The sequence below is a fragment of the Elgaria multicarinata genome, chromosome 8, assembly GCF_023053635.1.
Source record: "Elgaria multicarinata webbii isolate HBS135686 ecotype San Diego chromosome 8, rElgMul1.1.pri, whole genome shotgun sequence".
Lineage (NCBI taxonomy): Eukaryota > Metazoa > Chordata > Lepidosauria > Squamata > Anguidae > Elgaria > Elgaria multicarinata.
The window spans coordinates 28856919-28873336 of NC_086178.1; the positions used below are offsets into that span (position 1 = coordinate 28856919).

Consider the following 16418-nt stretch of genomic DNA (forward strand, 5'->3'; position numbering starts at 1 on the left):
TGTTTCTCCAAATCTGATTGTGGTTTGGGAAAGAAAGCAGGCAGTGAAATAGGCTAATTCATATGAAAATTGGATACTACCTTCAGGAGGAAAGTTATGCGAGGGCGAAGCAAGACGTTGTCTTTATGGAATATAAGATAAGGTAGATCTATCCGTAAGGCTACAAGTTCACCAACTCTATGTGCTGATGTGATTGCAACGAGGAAAGCTGTCTTCCATTACAGGTACTGTAAATCACATGTAGGGATTGGTTCAAAAGACTTAGCTGAAGGATTTCAAAACCAATGGCAAATCCCAGGTTGGAATCAGGACCCATTGAGGGGAGGCTAGATTCTTTAATCCTTGGAAAAAGGAACAAGTGGTAGGGTGTGTGAAAACTGCGAAACCCAACACCAGGATATGGGAGTTTGAGATAGCGGCTAGGTAATCCCATATTGAAGCGTATTTAAGTCCTTTGTGAAAAAGTGAGTAAGGAAGCGGAGAACGTCTGTAACAGATCAGAAAACTGAGTCAAAGTCATCTGATATTGCAAAAGCCTTGAATGCGGTCCATTAGCTGAATAAGATTTCTTTGTGGTCAGTTTACATGCTGCATCCAATACCGCCTGCACCTCTTCCGGAATAAGAGGGAGTGTTGGTGTTAGTGTATTCTCCGGGCTTTGAGTTTCAATGTCTGTATGTCGGGATGGTGTAGGAGACCGTTGTTCCCCGAGATTAGATCAGGCTATGCTGGTAACCACCAGAAGCAGTATCTCTCTAGGTGGAGAAGTGTGGGAAACTATGGCTGTCTCGGCCACCATGGGGTAATCAATATGCAGCCTGTGTGAACAACCCTGATCTTCAATATAGTCCTTGTCAGTAGAGGAAAAGGTGGAAAGAGATAGCACATTGCTCCCAAGCAATCTATTGAGAATGCGTCTCCCAGTGAGCCAGTCCCTCCTCCTGGAGCAGAAGGGTTGGCACTCCCGGTTGTTCTCAGTAGTGAATAAGTCCACTGTTGGGGTGCCCCAAATCAAAAATAGGTGCTTCAGAACGAGTGGTGACAGTTCCTAGTCGTGGTAATGGTTTGTTGACCTGTGCAGCATATCCGCCAAAGTGTTGGTCATTCCTGCGATGTGTAATGCCAAGAAATGAATGACCCTGGGAATCGCCCATTCAAAGATTTTTAGTGTCAAGCCCACCAACAAGGGGAAATGAGTTTCCCCTTGCTTATTCAAACGCCACAAGACCAACATGTTGTCTGTGAGAATTTGTATTTGTCTGTTTTGAATGTCTGTCTTGAACACAATAATTGCTTTCCATAGTGCCAGAAGCTCCAAGGCATTTATGTGCATCAAGCTCTTACGGTTCGACCAACGTCCTTGGATTTGGGAGGAGCCACAATGTGCTCCCCATCCTTGCAATGATGCATCCATTGTCACTACTCTGGAGTGAGTGGGGCTGAACAAACAGGACCCCATGAGAAAGGTTGTTCCTGTTCATCCACCAGAGAAGTGAGTCTGCAGTGTCGGTCGGTATCGAGAGTTGGCATCGGCGGCCGTCCATGTCAAAGTCATACACATTGACGAGCCAGGCTTGAATACGTCTTATTTTCAGTCTGGCCCATTCTACTACAGTAACAGTAGCTGCCATATATCCTAGGAGCTGCTGTATTGTGAGCACTGTTGTATGTCTGTTGCTGTATGGAGCAATGGCTAGATCCACAAGGCGATCCATTCAGTCCTTGAGAAGTTATGTGTGTCCCAAGTGTGCATCTAGACGCGCTCCTATTCAACAATGATGGAGTTAGGCCGTGGGTGTGAGAACAGGAAGTTGGCATCTTATTCTAGATGTTTAGAAGTCTGGGCCATTGAACAAGGTGCATCCTGGGATTGCCGTACTGTCTGTAGTTGTGCAGATAAAAAAGGGACTGCCAGCAGTATTGCTGAGTCCGTGTAAATAGCATCATACAGGGTCTTGATATGTTCAACCTGTTGTTGCGCCTCCACACCTAAACTCTGAGCCATACAGAGCACTTGATCCGAGAAAAAACCCAACTCTTCGGAAGGTGATGCTCTACCCTTGCGGCCCACAATATCATCTGGGGAAGAAATTGAAGGGGGTGCGGATGAATATGACAAAGAATTTGACTCATAATTGTTGAGTGAGTCAAATTGAGTGAGTCACACGCTGTGGCGATGGGCTGACTTTGAGGAGGCTGTCTCTTGAACACCCACGGTGGTGGAGGAGGTAACTGTGGGTCAATCTGTGGAGCTTCCAGTGTCTGAGGTGGCAGAGTTGGTCTTCGGCTATCTCTACTTACTGAGAATAGTCTGTTTGGTACCAGCACGGGAGGCAAAAAAGACATCTGGCCTTTTTTGAGATTCTGTAGCATTGGCTCGATATCGAGCAGATAGACTCTCGGAATATCGAGTTCTGTCAAAGTAGTACTCTCAATCCTGATGTCTCAGCCAGTTTTCATAATGGCATTGCAACGGAGGTGGCACTGACCAGTCTGAGAACCAATCCCAGTCATGATGTAGGGATCAGGATCAATTGCACTGTCCTCTATGGCAGTGGTTCCCAATTGGTGGTCCGTGGACCCCAGGGGGTCCGCGTAACCCACCCAGGGGGTCCGTGGCACCATTCACATATTCACCATTCATTTCTGGAGCCCACTGACTACTAATTCCTACCAAAAGTAAAATATAACATCACTGAGCACCTGCGTGATTTAGCAACTAGCTTCAGAGATTATTTCCCTGCACCTAATCCTGAAAACTCATGGATAAGGAATCCTTTTGAATATGGTGATGTACAACTAACAACTCTATCTGTGGAAGAGCAAGATGAACTTGTTGACGTGACTTGTGATGGTTCATTGAAATCATTTTTCAAAGAATATTGACTGGACCAATTCTGGGTGAAGGTTTTTCCTGATTATAAAAAGTTAGGTGAAAAAGCTTTGAAGCATCTAGTTCCCTTTTGTTCCACATATCTTTGTGAACAAACATTTTCGACATTTTGTTATATGAAGAACAAACATAGAAATCATCTCGATGTTGATCCAGATTTGAGATTAAAAGTAGGAAATATTGAACCGGATGTGGAAGGGATTGTTCGAGACAAAAAGAGGCATGATTTCTCCCATCACATTTAGGTTTAGTAGCTGCTAAACAAGTCATAATTTGTTCAATTGTAAACTAGACGTTAGTAAAATTAAATTCGTCTTTATATTCCTTAGTAAATCCTTGTCATTTTTGCGTGGTAATATCACAAATTTTATAGTCTGTTTTTTTAGTATACCTAAAATCCTTTGCTTATTAGGGGCTACCCCTTATTTTCTCCAAAAAATTGCTTCGCACAGGTAACTACCGTAGAGATAACAAATTTTTCAAAAGTAAGGGGTCCATGGCTTGGCATTTGAAAAACAAGTACTTAGTACATACTAAATTAGTACTTAGCTAATTGGGAACCTCAATTTAGTTAATTCAGTTAACTAATTCAGTTAAACCTCAAAAAAACCAAGATTATGGCAACCAGCTTAATGGTAACTGGCAAATAGAGGGAGAAAACGTGGAGGCAGTGACAGACTTTGTATTTCTGGGTGCAAAGATTACTGCAGACGCTGACTGCAGCCAGGAAATCAGAAGACGTTTACTTCTTAGGAGAGCAATGACAAATCTTGATAAAATAGTTAAGAGCAGAGACACCACACGGACAACAAAGGTCCGCATAGTTAAAGCAATGGTATTCCCCATAGTAACCTATGGCTGCGAGAGCTGGACCATAAGGAAAGCTGAGCGAAGGAAGATAGATGCTTTTGAACTGTGGTGTTGGAGGAAAATTCTGAGAGTGCCTTGGACTGCAAGAAGATCAAACCAGTCCATACTCCAGGAAATAAAGCCAGACTGCTCACTTGAGGGAATGGTATTAAAGGCAAAACTGAAGTACTTTGGCCACATAATGAGAAGACAGGATACCCTGGAGAAGAGGCTGATGCTAGGGAAAGTGGAAGGCAAAAGGAAGAGGGGCCGACCAAGGGCAAGATGGATGGATGATATTCTGGAGGTGACAGACTTGACCTTGGGGAAGCTGGGGGTGGTGACAGCCAACAGAAAGCTCTGGCGTGGGCTGGTCCATGAAGTCACGAAGAGTCGGAAACGACTGAACGAATAAACAACAACAACAATTGGGAACCACTGCTCTATGGTAATACCGATCCGGCTCTCAGTCTTTGCTATGAGAACGTGATGGCGCTTAGTCTCGTGGTCTCGTGTGCCTGTCCATTGAAGGGGAGCATCAGTATCGAGGTGGCTGTACTCTGCCCTTATCTAAGGGTGGGGCCATAGCAACTCTAGATCGGTCCCTTATAGCAGGAATCAAAACTTGAGTAATCTCTGATCTCTCCTTCCCACGCAGTGGAAATCGATTTGATTACCAGAGGTGGTGGTGGAGATACCACAATTACTCTAATTAGAGGGTATAAGAGAATAGGAGCCAGAGGCAACATGGGTTGCTTTGTTAGTCCTTGTGGGGCCTTTACTTTCTTTTTCTTTGGCGGGAGCCCAGACAGCGTCTTGGGTTTCTTTGCCTTTTACGCAATCTTCTTTGCTGCCAATTGTGTCAAGGCACCTCTGAAGAGGGGCCTGGGGTTGCAGGAGTTTCTATTGCCTTTTGAGAGTTGATGGTTTGTAAAGCACATTGCCAAAGTATAGCTTTTAGCCGTTCTGCCCTATTATTTCGTGCTTGCTTAGAGAAGGACATGCAGAACTTGCAGGTCTCTATGATGTGCATCTTTCTGAGGCACAGAAGGCACAGAGTGTGACCATCTGAGGGGGGCAATTTACTGCCACACTGGATACACTTGGTGACTGGGGCCTTCAAGGCCATGCGCTCCAAAAAGCATGAACAGTAAATTGAAAAAACTTTGTAATTTTTATTTCTTTTATTTTTTAAGGACAACAACGAGAATGGAACAGTAGAGAAAAAAGAAGAATCAAGAAGCCAAACAACCCTCAGCAAAAAACAGGTTAGATACCAACGAAGTTTCCAACGAGGTAACTGTGATGGCGGTCAAAAAGGAACTGAGGAGCTGGGCGGGAACCTGCCAGGCATGTGCAGTACAACGGTGGGGGAGGGCTTCTCACCCCAAAATGTTTTCCTCAGCAATAGAAATTTCCGAACATGCTCCACACAGGCATGGAAGCCCATATGTGTGATGCACAGAGACCACAACGAAGAACTTTGTTTCTGGAAGAGGGCAGGTTGGCAGAGCTCACATAAAGGAGCTCCACTGACAAGTGTTTCTGCTTGCTTCGGGGATTGCCTGCCAAAGCACTAAATCATCATTCCACAAGCGGTAGGTGCCGATTGCAGAATGCAACTTGTAGGGTTGCCCATGTGTGGGCCAGAATCAACAGACAGGTCTGCTAACAGATGGGCAGCACTGGATTCTGCCCATGCAAAATTTGCAGCTTAAACATCTCCACTACCATTTATTGTGAATGTCAATAGTGAAGGGTGATAAGCATCCAGGAATTTATAGAGAACATTAATAATTGTATGTGTTAGGGGAGCACATTCCGCCTAAGGTTACAATCATATGCACAGTTAAAATTCAAGTAGGCCCACTGAATTTAGTGTGACTTGCTTCTGAAGAATCATGTTTAGAATTGAACTCTTTTAATCACTACAGACCTAGTAGACACCTGTACAGAGAAATGATAGAACAAATTGTATTAAATTTGAAGCAAAGCAAAGATATTTTCGACAGAATAGCAATTTTCTTTTTTTAAAAAAAGTATTTTTAATAATCAACATCCTAACTACTGCACTCAGCAACATATACACACACACACACACACACACACACACATATATATATATATATATATATATATATATATATATATAAAATTTTCTTGGCAACATTTACTAAATATAAATAGATATAAATAACTTAAGGTAAACACAAATTTGTCTTTGACTTGAGATCAATGGCAAGCATGCAAGATTCAGCTGCACCTAATTAGCACACATTTGCATCAGAATCATTTATACCATATGCTACATTAGCAAAAAATCCTGCTAGTTATAATGTAAGCATGAGGTACTTTTACTTGGAGCTAGTATGGAAAAATTGCCACAAAAACAGCAATCTTGAAATGTTCACGGCTAATTCTGAAACACAGTTGAAAAAAAAACATATTATAAAACACTTGCAATAACACTCTTTTAAGTAACCATGTCTGCCTGCTTTGCGCAACCACTACTATATGGGAAAGAAATGTTTAAGATATATATACTAAAAATTGAATAACTCCCTCTTCCTTACATGAGGGAGCGGTCCCAGTTTCCTTAAAGGAGGAGGAAGTGAGAACACTTACGGGGGGGGGGGGGGGCTTTAAAACAGACAATCAGCATATTTATAGGTTAGGGCTAACTTCCCCTTAAAGGGAAATGTGCTTGAATGGGTGGTGGCAGATCAGATCCAGCTACACTTGGATGATTTTCTAGATCTGTTTCAATTGGTTGCAATTGAAGGATGACCTTGTAGGATGACCTTTGGTGGGAAATAGGGGGAGTGGACCCTGCTGATCCTCTTGGAACTCTCAGCAGCTTTCCATGCTATGACCATGATATCCTTCTGGAGAGGCTGTCTGAGTTGGGTGTGTGAAGTACAGCTTTGGGGTGGTTTCACTGATACTTGGATGGTCATTTCCAGAAGATGGTGTTGGGGAACCTCTGCTCAACTTCAACCATTTATGCTTTGGGATCCTGATAGGTTCCATATTTCCCCCTATGCTAGTTAACATCTATATGAAATTGCTGAGTGAGGTCATTCAGAGATTTGGAGTATAGTGTTATCAGTACGGACACACAGCTCTATCTTTATCATCGGTTCCAGCGAAGACACTGGAAGTGCTTATTCAGTACCTGTTCATGGTAATAGACTGCATGAGCTCAATCCAAACAAGATGAAGTTATTGTTGGTGTGTAGTTCAACTGTCTGGATGAATGATGTTCAACCTATTATGGAAGGGAATGCACTCCTCTTACAGAATCAAGTTCGTAGCTTGGAGGTGCCCATAGATTCAACCTTGGCACTAGAAGTACAAGTGACTTCTCTATTATAGGGTTTAGGTTGGTATACCAGCTATGACCCTACCTAGATAGAGACAGCCTAGCTTCAATGATCCATATCATGGTGACCTCTGAGTTAGATTACTGCAATGCACTGTATGTTGGGCTTCCCTTGAAGATGGTCTGGAAACATCTGTTAGCACCAAATATCACTGCTAGGGTACTGACTGGAGCTCAGCTTTATAATCATATTGTGCCAATATTGTACCATCTTCCCAGGCTTCGTTTCCAGGCCTAATTCAAGGTGCTTGTGTTAACCTATAAAACCCTTTACAGCTTGTGACCACAGTATCTAAAGTATCACCTCTTCCCATAGCTTCCAGCCCATGTCTTGATGTAATCATCCAAAGCCCCGCTCCGAGTTTTGACACATACAGAGTTTGGGTGGCTGGCTACTCATGAGCAGGCCTTTTTTGTGGTGGCCCCCAAATTGTGGAAAATCCTCCCTAGAGAGGTCCACCAGCTGCCTACATTCTTGAATTTTTGGCACCAGGCCTTTATTCTCCCATTCCTTTTAGAAGAATTTTAACTGTTGCTTGTGTTAATTTTAGTATTATGTATAATGTTGCATTTTAAAGTATTTTTCCATCTTTTAGCTGCTTGAATATTTACCTCTTTAAAATTATTTAAAATTATTGTTGCTGCCTTAAAAAAATACTTTCGTTTTTATTGCTTTCATCATTGTTTGGCTGTATTTGCTTTTTATTATGTATGTCGTCCTGAAAAATTAGCTACAGATCGACTCAAATTGAAGAAATAATAATAACAGCAGCAACAGTGGCAACAATTTATTACTGCCCCCACATACAAGTCAGGTTAAAGCATTAGGATTTCAGACTTAAGATTCCACAATTGGTTTGATAAGACTCCAGAAAATATATGATTAACTATTTATGTGAGTGAACCACTGTTGCTGAAGACCTCACCTCGGGTCCTCTTACGTTTCAGGTGCTGTGGTCCATGCTCCTATCTGTGCTATAGTGGCCAAAGCATATTAACTAGGCTGGATGTAACGAACCGGCAATGCCCCCTTCCACAAATGGAAAGGAAAACAGGCAAAATAGTGTGCCCACACTTTTTGCCCTTCCTATCCTATGACTTTTTCCATTGCCACCAGGTAGAAATCTTTTTTCTCTGCTTGCTTCCACCAAACTAGCCTTAAAAATCTCCGCATCTCAGGTATCTATTTTAGATAGTGTGAGGGTTGGCTATTAGATGTGGGTGTGTGTGTAACCCCCTCCTAAAAAAGAGAGACCATCTTGCCTAAATGAGAGTGGTAAGATCTGTTTTTGGTTTGTTTGGTTTTTAAAAAAAAACCTAAATCCCACTATATCAAGTAATTCTGGCCAGTCACCAATATACCATTCTTGGGCAAGGTTCCAGAGAATCTGGTGCCTTCTCAGGTTTTTTGATGAGGAAAAGATCTATATCCATTCCAATCTGGCTTCAGGTCTGGTTATGGGACAGATGCTACTTTTGTTGCCTTGCTGGACAAACTATGCTGGCAACTAGAGAGATGTAGTGTGTCCTGATGGTTTTGTAAGACCATGGCATCTTTCTGGACCACCTGCCTGGAATGGGAATAGAAGTGGCTCTGGTCTTTCCTGGAGGGGCAATTTCAGAAGGTGGGCCTGGGGAACCCTGTTTGATGCCATGGCTGTGATGTCTCTCAGGATTCCATCTTGTCCTCCATGCTATTTAACATAAAAACACTGGGAGAGATCGTCCAGAGTTTTGGGATTTAGTGCCACCAGCTACTGATGGCACCCAACTCTATCCTTTTCAACTAAACCAAGGGAACTGTTCAGTTTTAAATCAATGTCGAGTGTCTGTAATGGACTGGATGAAGACAAACAAATTGAAGCTTAATCCAGACAAGACTGAGGTGCTCCTGGGCCATTTCTACATCTGCCTTTTCCCCCAGGATCATCCCTGGATCGTTCCTGTGCATCGAAATGACACCCAGGGGATCCTGGAGCAGACAGGGATAATCCCTCCATTTTCCTGAGATAATCCTTAGGTGTATTTATTTATTTATTTATTTAGAATATTTATATACCGCTCCTCATTGAAAAAATTTCGGAGCGGTGTACAAGGTAAAATGAAAATAAATACAGAATAAAACAGTTAAAACAAAATTTAAAAAGAAGCAAAAAACAACAACACAGAAATCCAAGGCTGCATGTTAAAGAAAGGCTTCTTGGAATAAAGATGTTTTTAGGAGGCGCTGAAAGGAGTACAAGGTTGGTGCCTGCCTGACCCCAGAGGCAGGGAATTCCACAGGAGGGGCGCCACCACGCTGAAGGCTCTTCCCCTGGTGGATTCCAATCGGAGGATGGATCTAGGTGGAACCACCAGGAGCAGGCCCTCGGATGACCTCAGTGACCGGGCAGGTTGGTAAGGGAGAAGGCGCTCTCTCAGGTATCCTGGTCCCCAGTTGTTTAGGGCTTTGTACACAAGTACAAGAACCTTAAACCTGGCCCAGTAGCGAATAGGCAGCCAGTGCAGTTCCCTCAGCAGAGGAGTTACATGCTGGAAAGGGGCAGCTCCAGACAACAGCCAAGCTCCAGCATTCTGCACTAGCTCCAGCTTCCAGAGCAGCTTCAAGGGCAGCCCCACATAGAGCGCATTGCAGTAATCCAATCTTGAGGTTACCAATGCCTGTACCACCGTGGTCAAGCTATCCCTGTCCAGGAGAGGCCGTAGTTGGCGAACCAACCGAAGATGGTAAAAGGCACTCCGAGCTGTGGCGGCTACTTGAGCCTCCAACAACAGAAATGGGTCTAAGAGTACCCCCAAACTACGAACCTGTTCTTTCAGAGGCAGAGCAACCCCATCCAGAACAGGCAATGAGCCTGTCTCCCGGACTCGGGAACCACTCACCCACAGGGCTTCCATCTTGCCAGGATTAAGTCTCAGTTTATTGGCCCTCATCCAGCCCAATAAAAAAAGGGCTTTGGTTAACTGAAAGGCAGGTCAGAGACTATGGCATCAACCAGTGGGGGATGGGTTTACACTATTCCTGAAGAGTCAGTCTTGCAGAATCTTATATTGAATCAGACCATTCATCCATGTGCTCCAGTATTGTTTACTCTAATGGGAAATGGCTCTCAAGGTTGTTAGGCAGCAGTTTTTCCATCACCTTGCTACCTGATTCTTTTAAATAGAGACGTCTGGAATTGAACCTGGGGCGTTAGACATGCAACATAAATGACCCAAGTTGTGTCAGTGAGCAGGGGCCAAATACGGTACAAGCCCTGTTTAAGAATGAAAAATACATCCTTCCCATCCTAAGTAGAAGCAGCTCACTAGTTGTAAATTCCTGGTCAGCAATTAGTATCACCAGAGGATCATATTGAGAATGGAGTGGGAGGTTGCAAGCAAAGCCCTAAACTTCCTGTTCCCTCTCCCCAAATGACCAGATGTGAAGCCCAGTTACCAAAATGAGACCGTGACTTGCCTACAACAGGTAATGTAAAGTCTTCAGTTCTGGTTTTTTTTTTAAAAAAAACATTTTCCTCTAATGTATTAAAGCATTAAATAATTTGGATTATTTCTCAAAATGCAATCCAAAGTCTGAGGAAATAAAATTGTTTCATCACTGGCACTCAGATTCAGTATTAGAAGTCTATCATTTAGAGAAGAATACTTTTATTAACTATCAACTACATTTTGGGACAGTAGCCAGACCCAGCTCATAACATTTGGAGTGGCTTTGGAAAAGAAAAGCCTCAAGGAACTCAGTTGACCTCTGAAAGACCTTTTGGTGAGATATCTGGAAGAATTAGTCTGGCAAGCTGATCTTAAGGAGTTCTCTCTCTCTCCTTCCTTCAGACATCCCAAGGGGTCATGAGTCACATACTAAGGTCAGAAATAGGTAAACAGAGATTAAGTCAATCACTAATCCTGGTTTTCCTTCACACCAACCGGGTCCTTATTTTAAAGCCAGAAATTAAGGCAAAACCTCTACTTACAATCATGGTAATTACTCTGTAATCTGTGTCTTTTATTCTTTTTTGCATCTCTATACTATTCCTCAGGAGACTCCTTAAATATTATAAAACCACCTGGTAGCACAAGATCAGATGCATTTTAAGGCTTAAGTGGTGTAACAGATAGGTAGAACTTCCAAGCAAATTATCACGAATATACAACACAAAAATATGAGCACAGCATTAAACTGAGAATAAGCAAATGTGACCCAGCTAAACTACTTCTTAGCTTTACTTCAAAGTTAAATCAAGGTACAATCTTGGGTGACCTTACTGTAGACATATGAGCAGGTGCCTTACTGTAGGCACCTGCTCAGTGCCTAGCTAGGAAATCTTAAATTCTACTACAGCAAAGTTCCTAACTTTACCCATAGTGTGCTCCTATTGATTTAGTAAACCATGCTTGTTTCTGGTGCCGTTCCTAGCAGCAGGTTAATAAGCTTCCACTCATTTGTATTTTAGAAGGACTTACTTCCTTAAGAAGTAAAAATAGTTTTTCAACATGTCCAAGTCCAAGTCAAGTTTATTGTATTTAGCAACCAGCCATTATAAAGTTCCACACAGATGTGTTTCGTTCATTCATTCATTCATTCATTCCCTTAGCCTTTGTGCGCAAGAGCAAGGCCAGCACAAGAAATTTAGCAGTTCTAAAAGTTACATATTTATTAAAAACATTCAATAAAAAAGGGGTTGATTTTCCCTTCATCCAAACTAGCAAAGGAAGGATATAAATGTTCCTAATGTCTGAATAGCCTTGGCATTCTAAAATAAAATGAATGATGTCTTCTAAAGTAAAAAAGGTTGCAAGGACAACCTCTGGCTTCCTTGGGGATACCCTGGAGGCGCCCCATACAGTCTGCCAAGGGGAGTACATTTAACCTCGCCCAGGAAAAGGCAGTTCTCATCTTAACAGAGGGTAAATCAACCAGATATTTCTGAAGATTATGTAAAAAATGTAAAAATGTAATAAATAAGATTAAGGAAAGAAGGGGCTAAATGCTCATATTTCCAACATGTAAAGGACATGTTCCAAGCAAGTGTGTAACAAAAATGGCCTCAAAAAATAAATGCAAAATTGTACATTTTCAGCACCAAATAAAATTACCCTCAACCAATTAAAGCTCACAAATCTAGATTTATTACCAATGTTCAATAATTGTCTAAGAAATGTTTAAAATATTTCAAGACATTAAATTAAATATTGTCACTTTATTATTGCTTTATGTCCCCTTCATATATTTTCAAACAGAAAAATACACATATTGATGGAGACCAAATGATACACATGCACTTTGTCATGGGTTATTAATCTACAATGAACTGCAGGAACCAGAGCGCAAGCCCCGCTTGGGAGTTGTCATGTCGTATGAACCTGGCAAGCATGGGTTAGGTGAGGTTGTTTAACCCTCACATAAACCAAGCTCAACGGGTTTGCATGACATGACAATTCCCAATAGGGGTTGCATATTCAAAATGGTGGCCATACATCCCCTGCACACGCCATAGCCTCACTGTGGCTTAAATAACTGACAATGGACTGTTGTGACATGTGTACAGTGCCACTGCATGACAATAGTGAAGCAGAATTACCGAAATTCGAGGCATTCAAGAGGCAGCTCAACAGCCATCTGTCAAGCATGCCTTAAGGTGGATTCCTGCCTTGAGCAGGGGGTTGGACTCAATGGCCTGATAGGCCCCTTCCAACTCTACTATTCTATGTTTCTGATTCTAAAGTATGTGGGTATGTGAGCATACCCACATACTTTAGAGTAGAGTAGAGATAGTGGCTGGAATTCAAAGGGTCTAATGCCTAATGTGGTTCTGAGCATGCATGAAACAATTGTCAATTTCCACTTCTAACCACAACTTTCAATGTTATTCCAGAGGAAATTAGAAGGGAGGCCTGTAAAGCCCCAGTGCAGGTATGGGATGTACACACCATGCTTTAAATCACAGACAATGCCACATCTGTATTTCATGACCAGTGTATTATCAGTTGCTACATCTTATTTTTGTATTATTTCCATAATGTGTCATAAGTTACTGTAAGCTTTGTACAAGCACTTATGATAGACTAAGAGTAAAAAGGAAGATTCATCCACATCAATGTAAACAGAGGCAATATTCAAAATAAAATTATTATACAAATCTAAATTATAACATAGCATTCCTTTTTAAATTAGTCATTTTCAGTTTGTACTACCTACAAGAAAACAATAATATTTTCCTATATGTTCCCACCTAGCCTTAAAAATGGCTTTGCATAGCTATTGAACCCAGGAAGAAAGACCACCCCATTTAACTAAGCAATTTTCATTAAAGAAAAATAATAATAAGCAAGTATCTATAAAGTAATGAGTGATCCTATTAGTTCCACCAGACTAAAATCATACATTCTACGTATGTGGTCTTCTCAACCACATCTGTCATGAACCATTTTAGAACCACAGATTGTAGATCATTTATTAGGTAAGACTGAACAAATAAAGATTTGTCATTCTTAAGAAATATTTCATAAAAGACATAAGGCAACCATACATAAAATGTCCTACTGTATTTGCAGAAGCTAACAGTAATATATTTGTATTTTTCTGTCCAATTCACTTACAGGAACAATTGGTTTTTTATTTTTTATTTTAAATTGTGATGCAGAATTAACTGGAACAAACTGGCTATATAATCACAGGATAATGAGTTAAACAGCCAAACATCTAGATAAGCTGTCAAACAACTCCATTAAATATAAAACATTCATTATTCCTCTGTCAGTTTTTACCACATATTGCTAATGTCATATTAACATCTCTATTCTGAAGTCTGCTTTAAACTATCAACACTTCTGTCTTTAAAATACAGTATTTTGCACGCTCTTTTAGAAACAGATTTGAAATGCAGATTCCACATGCAGATCAGACAGCCATTTCAACTCAGGACCTTTGAAAGCACACATCAATCAACTTTTGTAATTGTCTTTATAAGCAGAAGAAGAGAATTTTACCAATATAGAAGATTTTTGCTACATTTTTATACAAGCAGCAAAAATTAATCATTCAGAAACGTTCACATTTATTTAAGATACGTTTTTAAAATTCCATTTTAAAACTTGAATTAAAACATGGATAACTCAAAATATGTTAATATTTCTAATTTTATAAACTATCAATATCTCTTATCAAGGTAAGATGCCCAGTACTTTGAATGTTGTTTCTTAATAGTATTTGAGAGAAGCAGGATATATTTAATGTACAAACAAGCATGAAACCTTTTACGGTTCTCTGTCATTCAATAATGAATTCTGGAAAAGAAATCACAGACACCCAAGTGGTTTGGCAACTGTAAGTGACAGAAGCTATGCTAAATCCTCTGTTTACACTGGGGATTAGCTGAGTAGATTGTGAGTAGCAAACTGAGCTGTCCATGGTCAAGGGAACCTGTTCCTTGTCAGCCCATAGGGCACAAGGACAAAACATGGTCCTGGTAGGAAGTGACCCATAAACATATTCCAACGAAGGATTTATACAAAGCCAGTCTGCCTCATAGAAACTCCATATGACCATTAACAGGGCTGCAAGGCCTGCCAGGAGGCCTAATTACAGGTCTACAGAGCCCAATAACAAAAGCTGAAGAGCTTTAGCCTAGGGATGATCTGCTTTATACTGACTTGAGAGAGTCCATATAGAGTGACAAAAAGAAAGAGGTTTAGCTTTAAAATTCTCCCAAGAGAGACAGCATTGTAACTAAGCCTGGAAAGCCCACATGCAACATACTTCAGATAGGCTTAAACATACCAGCCTCTCAAAATTAACATTCAGCTACTGCCTGCTTAACATCTGCTCAAACATGGCAGGTTGCTGTGATATTGTTAGACTCTGTTAAAGTAGCTTTCTTCTATCTAACTATTGAGAGGGATAAAGTAAATAAAGTCACTCAAATATACATTTATAGCTGATAGTAATAATCCTTGCTGAGTGGCAGTTTTTATGAGTACAAAATTAGTTTCTTTAAAGAATTCATTCAAAGTACTTATGTGGTTTTAGTTATTGCCCTAGCTGTATAAACACATGAAATATATAGTCAATATCCAAGCAATATAAATTTATAATCAATATAATCTGTGTGAAAGCACAAATTAGCTGTTTAGGCTTCTTGAAGATGTGTGAATTTAAAATAATTTCAAAATATTTTAGACCTTTACCTGAATGCATCATGAAAAGAAATACACCCAAAACTCCAATTCAAAACCTCTTTTTAAATGTACCTTGAAAACACTGCCCTATACATTAAAAATTGAATACTTTAAGGGCTGCCTGACACTCAGGAGTTTTTTTTGTTTTTGTTTTTTTTGCTGGTCTCAACTCCTGTAACATTTACCAAAGGAAAAAATGCATCAGTAACATTTTTAAAGACAGTTCTTGCCAAATGTAAAAAATACCTGTTTTCCAAAGTAAAATATGGATTGGAACACGGCTCTCTCGTCTAGTATCTTATTATTTGAACCCTGGAATTCTCTAGTATTTAAAATTATGAAGGAAAGCTCGCACTCCATAAATAAAGCTCTTAAAATGTGTCACAATGATATGTCTAAAAAGGAGTATACAGAATAAGGTATAAAAAGAATTACATTTCTCACAAAACACAAAAGCATAAAGAACACGATGCTAAGTGTCAATTTCCAATGCTATTACAAAATATTGTTTAGCATAACCCCGAAGAGGAATCCACATCCAGAATATACAGTTTTCCTTTTCAATGTTTAAACAAAAGTCTCTCCCAAAAGGCTCGCCTGGTGCCTTCTTTATGGTCTTTTTGGCACCAGATGAAGACCATCCATTTACTCAGGTCTTTTAAACAAACTGTGTTTTAAATAAACCGTGGGTTCACACTGTTTTAGAGAGTATGTTTTAAATATCAGCTGCAACTTTTTCTCCTGTCTCTGCTAGAAAGAAAGTTTTATGCTATATTTTTTATTGTTTTCTGTTTTTAATTATTGTATGTTGTATTTTAATATAGCATTTGTTTTGTTTTTTGCTCTGTTTGTTGCCCAGAGAATATCTGTTGATGGACGGGGCTTAAACAAAGTCATTTTAAATTTTATAAATAAAATGAATTATGGGATTGGAATATACAAGAGTAATCTGAATCTCAAAGTTTAACTTGAATTTCAAGTTTTTTAGATTAAAAAGTATCACAAGAACCTCAAATACGTTTGCAAAACTAGACTTTGCAAAAACTGATCACAATGACATAAAACTCATAGTACCTTTAATACATTTTCTAGGTGTTAAATAAAAAAATGAGGTAT

At 40.3% G+C, this 16418-nt stretch overlaps 1 protein-coding gene across 3 annotated transcripts in view; it reads right to left on the minus strand.

Annotated features, from left to right (window-relative positions):
* The window catches only part of RSRC1 (arginine and serine rich coiled-coil 1), a 228639-nt gene that overhangs the window by 81521 nt on the left and 130700 nt on the right, over positions 1-16418 (minus strand). The gene's annotated exons all lie outside the window — the stretch shown is intronic.